This window comes from Humulus lupulus, chromosome 1 (genome assembly GCF_963169125.1).
Source record: "Humulus lupulus chromosome 1, drHumLupu1.1, whole genome shotgun sequence".
Taxonomy (NCBI): domain Eukaryota; kingdom Viridiplantae; phylum Streptophyta; class Magnoliopsida; order Rosales; family Cannabaceae; genus Humulus; species Humulus lupulus.
Window position 1 is genome coordinate 240,099,218 of NC_084793.1, and position 8,479 is coordinate 240,107,696.

Genomic DNA, 8,479 nt, shown 5'->3' on the forward strand with positions numbered 1-8,479 from the left:
AGTCCAAGGGCTTTTATTACCTGCAAAAATCCAATAATTAGGTCCTTTTGATAGAGGGCTCAGTGTCCAACCCGGGGTCCTGGAAGCAGGACTTTTTCTTCGTGAAGGGCCCCCTTTCTGTTCGCGAGCACTTCCGTTCCGCTCCCAGTAAGTACCTCAAGCCACCTTTTCTCCTCTTTTTTCTTTTTGCTGAAACTTATTATTTTATAACTTATGTTTGTGTCGACAATGGTGTGGATCATGCAAGGCAGTTCGCCATACCCGAGGTTGTTGGGTCGGAAGTGGACGCCATGAAGGATCTTATCAATGCTGACCCCGCTATGAAAAAGGTTGCGTACCTATTCATTATGGAAAATCTTAACCTTCAGCGGCTGTCCCCGGTTTCAGATCCCAGGTTGCTATGGACGATTCCTGGGTCAAAGAGGATGAAGGCTGCATCGGCTGAGCCTTGGCCGGGTGAAGGTGAGGCTGAGGATGTGCCGGAGGAAGTCCCTCTTGGACACGGGCAACCTTACCAGCTATCCTCATCTCCTGGGGGATGTCCTCCCTTTGTCTTTTCCGACCCGGACATGGTTTCCCAATCCCAAGGTCCACATGCCATACCGGGGCATTTTGTTTGCCCCGACCCCATGGACTTTGACGCTTTTACTCAGGCTCCCCTCGACCACGGTCCATCGGGGGCTCATTTTCCCAATCTTCCTGCACCCCCTCCTGATCTACCGGGGGCTTATTTTTCCAACTTTCCTGCGCCCCCTCCTGTTTCGGCGAGCGGGTCGTCTGTCCTTACCCAGCCAGGTGCCCTTGACTCAGAAGGGGTGCCCTGGGTGAATCACATGGCAACCTCTTACGGGCGGCAGTATGTCCAAATCGCCTCAGACATCCCCGAAGCTTATTGGAATGGTCTTGGGATTTTCGCCCTGTCGGACCTTGGGGAGACTCTGACGCGCACTACTGCTTGGGTGAGTTCATGCATCTTGTGTTGGCCGTATTATTATTATTATTATTATTATTATTATTATTATTATTATTATAGTTACTTATCATTTTTGTTGTTATCTTTCTTGTGCAGGCCTATACTGTGGCTCAGCGGTTTGCCGACTCGGCTCACAATCTTTCCGCGTCGAGTACTGAGAGGGACCGTCTTACGGCCCGGGTCTAGGAGCTCGAGAGAGAGCTTGATGAAACCAAGTCTAAGCTAAAAAAGGCTCGGGTGAAATTTTCTGCCTCGTCAAAATAGAAGAAGAAGGTGGTTGTCAAGGCCACGATGCTGCAGGAAAGGGTTACCAGCCTAGAGGGCGAACTCCAGGGTGCCAAGGCTATCGCGGCTACGTCACAAGAGAGGGTAACTTTCCTAGAGGCCAAACTTAAGGCTGCCAAAGCTGATGTAGCTGCGTCGCAGGAGAGGGTTGCCTCTTTAGAGGTAGACAGGGCAGCCACTGAGTATAGGTCTATAGAGCGCGCCCTCTATGGTGTATGGAGGCAGGATCCAAACTTTGATTTCTCCTCCTTTGGCGAGCATGTCGTTGCCCGGGTGGAACACCCGGGGCAGGCGGCCCTGAGATCGTTGTTTCATAATCTTTGCCAGTTAGCCCGCTGTGGGTGTATGCTCATTTGAACCTTGTAATATATATATATATTTTTGGAACCTTGCCATGTTACCAAGACTCTTTCTTTTAATATATACACATGCGGTTATTCATTTCTTATTCCTCTGTGTTTGAGGTCTTTTTGAGCCTGTATGATGGGGTTTGGTAGGTTCCCCTCTTTTATTTATCAGGCTAGAGGTCCTTTGGAGCCCATGTGAAAGGGTTCGATGGGTCCTTTTTTGGTGCCTCTTGATTACTTCTATAAGGATATTTTGACCTCTTGGGTTCTAGCTATCCTTTTATATATTTTTGTACGCGCTTATTATTTTTTGCGAGAAGCGTCCTTCTCGTCATTATTCATAGTACTATTTTTGCAAGGGCCTCTTTTAGGACCTTTTTTGGCTAGACGGCTTGGTGGCCGCTCTAGGCTTATTGGACCTTTTGGCTTCCTTGATGTTCATAAGGGTAGCAAATCCTTGTGAACTTCAGGAGATGCCTTGCAAGATCTCTTCCCTGTTTGTTAGGGTTCACCACGAATTGCATTCTTTTAAAGAATTTTGTTTAAGGCTCTGATGCAAGGGGTCCTTTTTAGGATCCTCCTGTTAGAGGTCCCTTTTTAGGATCCTGGTGCAAGGGGTCCTTTTTAGGATCCTCCTGATACAGGGTCCTTTTTAGGATCCTCCTGATAGAGGGTCTTTCTTTTTTTTAGGATCCTCCTGATAGAGGGTCCTTTTTAGGATCCTCTTTTTTGTTGTATGCTTTGTCTTCATGGGCCACTATTGCCCCCCCCCCCCCCCCTCCCCCCCCAAGTGTCTGGGGAATTTTATTTCGGCAGGCACTTTGATTGATGCCCACATAAAGGAGAAAAAATAGCATGCGAAGATGTGAACAGTTTCATTCATAGTAGGTAGGATACAACGACATATATAAAAAAGGGTTACATCTAATTGGGAGGTTACCTAGGTAGCCTCTTTGATTCTTACTCACTAAGCTAACATAACAAGGAACAAACTAAACATAGGTCCTCTTTGCACCGGGTGCCGAAGCCTCACTGGTAGCATTTCTTGAGGTGTTCCGTAACTCGTGGGTCCAACTCGTGTGGGTCGCGCCTTCATACACAACCATTTCCATCGGCACCGATGGTTTTGTGGCTGTGCGGGGGGACATGTTATAGCATTCCCTCGCTTCCTTCTGCTCCCCTTTCATGCATGCTACTCCCCCAGGGGTTGGGAATTTCATAGCTAGGTGATACACAGAAGTTATCGCCTTCAATTCTCTCAGAGAGGGTCTCCCTAATACCGCGTTGAAGGCTGAGGCGCAATTCACCACGACAAAGTTTTCCATTATGGTGGTTTTCCTGGGTTGTTCCCCCATGGTGAGGGCTAATTCAATTGCACCTAGGGGCTGTATCGAGTCCCCTGTGAACCCGTAAAGGGAGGTATTGCAGGGTTTCAGGTGTCGGACGCTCAGTCCCATCTTTTCCAAAGCGGGGCGATGCAGGATGTCTACAGAGCTTCCATTATCCACTAGGACCCAATGTACTCTCATGTTCTCAAGCTGGACAGTTAGCACCAGGGGGTCATTATGAGGGAAATGTACCCCCTGCGCGTCTTCTTCTGTGAAAGTTATTGAGCCATTCTCGCCCTTGAAACTCTTCGGGGGGAGTTGCTCCAAACTTAAGACGCACAGTGGTGGACTTCGTCTGGCCTCCTTGGCATCTTTGTCTCGTCCCTTCCTTGAATCACCTCCAAATCCTGGACCTCCAAAGATGGTCCTGACCTCTCCCTGTACTTTTGGGGCCACCTCTCGCGCCTGCGGCGGGGACGCTCCTTCTTCTGGCCTCTGGTTCTCTATGCGTACATATTTGCCCAAATGTCCCCTACGGATGAGCTCCTCGATTTCCACCTTCAAATGGTTGCATTCCGCGGTGGTGTGGCCGATATCCTTGTGATACTCGCAATACTTGCTGGGGTCTCTTTTAGACTGGTCTTTTTTCATTGGTGGGGGCCTTTTGAAAGGGACCTGGTTTTCGTTCGTAATGAAAATGTGCTCTCTCGCATGGGTGAGGTCAGTGTAAAAGATGTAGGGGCCCTGTAGGCACTCATCAGAGCGTTGATGCTTCCGGGGTCGATCATCTCTCGTTCCCTCATAAACCCCCTTCTTCTTTGCACCGCTCTGGTTTTCTCGGATCGAAGGTTTCGGGGGCGACTGGCCTTTTCCGGCTTTGAGGCTCTCGTGACCATCCTCCATGCGAATATATTTTTATGCTCGCTCATAGAAATCATCCCAAGTCTGTGACCTCCCTCTTGAGCATGTTATCCCATAACTTGCTTCCTGGGCGTACTCCAGCTGTGATGGCCATTTTCAGCTCTCGGCGGGTCAGGCTCCCTACTTTAGCTGCCTCCATATTGAACCTGTGAATGTAGCTCTTCAGACTCTCATTTTCTCCTTGCTTCACATTTGCAAGGCTGGTGCCTGGCATCGTGTAGTCTCGCACGACGTGGTGCTGCTGAAGGAATTCATCAGAAAATGTTGCCAAGATCTGATGGACCCCGGTCTAAGTCTTTTGAACCATTTGTTTGCAGGTCCTTTTAATGTGACAACGAAGCATTGACATCTCACCCTGCTACCAATTCCCCTCAGCTTCATCAGGTCGTTAAATGTATCTAGATGGTATTTTGGATCTGTGCTTCCTTCGTAGAGGGTCATATAGGGCTCCTTAAAGTTGTTTGGGAGCCGGATGGCTTGGATCTCCTTGATGAAGTGTGACTCATGATCGAACTCTTCCTCAAAGGCTTGACCTCCGGAGGCGGTGACGATTTTGTTTCGTAGGCTTCTCGTTTCTCTGTCCAGGTCATCCTTCTCTTGCTTAGGAAGTCTCTCAAAGCGGACGGGTTAGGACCCCCCTTTCCTTTTCCTTCTCGTGGCACCATAGGGGGTGTGGTCCTTTTACCCACCCTCTTTTTGTTGTGCTCTTCCCGTAGATCTGAGGGTGCTCTCTTTGAGGTGACCTCTCCATTGTTACGAAGGGCAGCATTGGTGTTCGACCCTGACCCCTGGGGCTGCTTCGGTGGTCCAGGGCGTTCATGCTGCTTCGTCCGAGGGGTGTTACTAGTGGAGAGTTGGGTCCATCCATCATCTACTGGGACAGTGGTTTCTACTCCCTCCTGGCCTCTCTCTTTCCGCTTAGGGAGTGTCACGTGTGATCTCCCTTGCAACATGCCATTTAGCACCTCTTGCATGTTCTCCAAGGTGGTTTCTAGCCTCTGATTCTTACGGTGAAGTTCTCATATCTCATCTTCGTAGAATTGAGACTTAGAACTCGAGCTCACGGAGTGGACCCGAGGGTGCTTGTCAGCTCGGCGCTTCGACGGGCCTGGATCCTGCCGACCGGGGTTTGGCACCTGCGGCGGCCTTAGAGGCAGGAACTCATTGGTGCCCCTTGCTAGGGCAGCCGCCGACCTTGGGCGATCCTCCTCAGGTGCGACTGTCGAGGACGAGGCCTCCATTTCGTCTCTGGGCACCTCGGGCTCCCTTGGGGCCTCCATGTTTGCAGGTGGAGGAGGATCCCTCATGGAGGCTTTTAGTTGATCTCCATCAAGGTGGACCTCCACCTCGCGCGGCTCTCTCAACCGTTTCGAACGTCGCAACATTTTTTCTTATCGGAATCGACGGAAGAACAGTGACTTGCAATCTATCCTTCCCACAGACGGCGCCAAACTGTTGACGGTGAGAACTCGTCAACCAAGTTAAGTTAGAAAAACAGAATTGTAGAGATTATCAAAAGAAAAACTTTGAAGATCAAATTGGAAACTTAAAGAACACTTGCAGAAGAAAAATGATGAACTAAAATTGTATTTCTTATGGTGTAGTGCTACAGTGAATTTTCCAACCCCCTTCCAAGTGGAAGTGGGATTGCTTTTATAGCGGGCTCTAATGGCCCCAGATACATAGTGGTCCAGGGGACCAGATGGTACATGAGTACCCTAGCAGGAGAGTGGTTTCAGAGGTAGTGGTGTCGGCTCCAGTACATGATCGGGGTTAGTGGGAGCACTTCCACTTTGGTACCTGATTGTGCCTCCACTACTTGCCCAGTACAGGTGTCAGAAGAAGTGGCACCTGACGTAGTGGTGCAGGTGGTTGTGGTGTCGACCCTGACACATGGTCACCAATGTACAGGCAGTGCCTTTGCTATTGGTACTAACTTGTACCACCAATACCTATCTAGTACGGACCCCAGAATCACGTCCTTGCGCTCCCCCTGTCGTACAACCCGCTCCCATACACGTGCTTCGTATTTGGAGGTCTCTCTCGTATGATCAAGATATGCCCTTGCTCCAACCCCTTTTCATTTTGTGAAATATAAGTGCACTTACAGCCTTGAGTATGCTAAGCAAGGGGTGTTGTACCCCGCTGGTGACACCTTCCTAAGAAAGTAAAGAAGGGCCTCATCAGCGGGACAAATGCTTGTGTTGGAGCGGGGCGCGCGCGGGCGAGGCCTTACGGATAGCCTCGCGAGATGGCCTCGTGGATGGCCTCGCGGGTGCTGGAGCAGAGCGCGCATGAGCGGGCGAGGCCTTACGGACAGCCTCGCGAGATGTCCTCGCGGTGGGGCCTCGCAGATGGCCTCGCGGGTACTGGAGTAGGGTGCGAACGGGCGATGCGAGGCATCATGGACGGCTTTGCGAGATGGCCTCGCGGAGGGGCCTCGCGGATGGCCTCGCGGGTGCTGGAGCAAGGCGCGCATGGGCGAGGCCTCACGGAGAGCCTCGTGAGATGGCCTCGCGGAGGGGCCTCGCTGGGTGCGCCATGGTGTGGCGAGACATTGGTCTCGCGAGACGGTTGCGGGATGTCAACGGGGGTCCAAGGCGAAGTGGTCATTTGGAGCACTAATTCGAGGGTTCAAATGGGCTTCGAACATGGTTGTTTAGGACCTCCCGAGGACCTGAGGCATCAGAGGTGGACTCTTTACCGGTGTTGGATTTTGAACATCCACACTTATCAAAACCCAAGCAAACTTTCTCAAAAACCTCATTGAATTTCCAACTATCCAATCTAAAAATCTCAGCTGAAAACTAACCTTAAAAATAGAGCAAACCAGAAAAACAACCTGAAATATTTACCTCAAACTTGAATCGAATCCTCTTCAATGGTTGAACTAAGGTCCTAAGCTCCAAACCTTCATCTCCTAGCTTGAATCTTCAACTAGGTCTTCAAAAATTCAAAGGAAGAAGAAGGAGAATGGTGATCGTGGAAGAGGATAAGGAAGGCTTTGTTTTTGGTATAATCTTCTACAGCTTTCTAGTTCATATATAACCTAAGGTCAAATGACCAAAATGCCCCTAAGCTTAACTAAAACCCTTTTAAAGCTAGCAAGGGAAAAATCGTCATTTCCCGCCTATCTCGTTAATTATAATTAACGTCCTCCAATTTCTGTTATTCCCAATATTCTCAAATGTTAATAAACCATATCCCATTACCCTTTAATTCCCGGTAATGTACTAATCATCAAATTACTCCGAGACTCACCCCGAGTCCCAAAATTAACACCGTTATGACCAAACTGCTAACTTGCATTCAAAGATTGTCTCATGTCGAATAGCTCGAACAAATCCACATTATAATGTGTCCTCATCATAGATCACCAACAGGCATGAAAATATACAAATATGCCCTCAACAGGCCAAATTACCAAAATACCCCTATAACGATAAGTGGACCCACATGCATGAATATATCATCATATAATAATATAATTCACATAATCATGCATATAATCATTTAATAGCATAATAAATCAATTATGGCCCTCCCGGCCTACTAATCCAACCATCAAACCTCATTAGGGATTTTGGAGCATTACACTAAGCATTAGGTAAGTATGACCATATCTTGAGTATTCGTCAATGAAAGTGACAAAGTACTCATAACCCCCTCTAGCATGTACATTGATTGGACCACAGACATTGTTGTGTACAAGCTCCAATGGTTCTTTAGCTCTATTGCCTTTTGCTGCGAAAGGATGTTTGTTCATTTTTCTTTCTAGACAAGATTCACATACTGGAAGAGTTCCAACGGTTAGTCCTATCAATGGTCAATCTTTTGTTAACTAATTTATTCTGTCTAGACCAATATTACCTATTCTAAGATGTCAAAGATATCTGTCATCCTCATTTGAAACCTTATGTCTTTGGTTACCTTTCGCTTTAGCCACATTAAATAATTCCGAGTTACTTAGCGAGTGTTCATTTAGTGAAAGCATTTACAATCTGAAAGTTTAATTGCATGTGAAAAAAAATAAGAATAATCATATTGTAAATAAAATATTCCAACGTCAATAAATGCAATAAAAGTAACTTTAAAGATACTAAAATAAGTAAACTAAAACATTTGTTCCAAAAAAAAAATAGTCTTCTTGTAATAATTAAAAATACTAAAACATAAACGGGTTGTCTTCAACGCTTTCTTGAACTAGACTTGCTTTCCATATCCGTCTTCAAGAACTTCATCAGCAGCTTTCCTTGAATCATAAGATTCAACTATCTACACAGAAGAATAAACATTGTTAGTGGACCATGAGTATAGTATCAAGGATGACAGATCATTTTCCACTTAGTCATGAGAATGAATTAATAACATTTAACTTTCTTATTCTTCATAATTTCCGCAATTGTTTCATGCTTGGCAGATAGGATTTCATTCTCATAAAACCACTTATCATATATGTGTCCATAAGTTGCATGGATGACCTCGCATATATCGTATGTAGATTTAAGGCATTCAAGAGTACTTTTGGTTTCATTATTCACTGTTTGAAGTAAATAATACATTGTCGTGTGGTTTATCCTTAACTACTGTAAAACGCCCTAGTCTAGTGCTATTGAAAACATTCA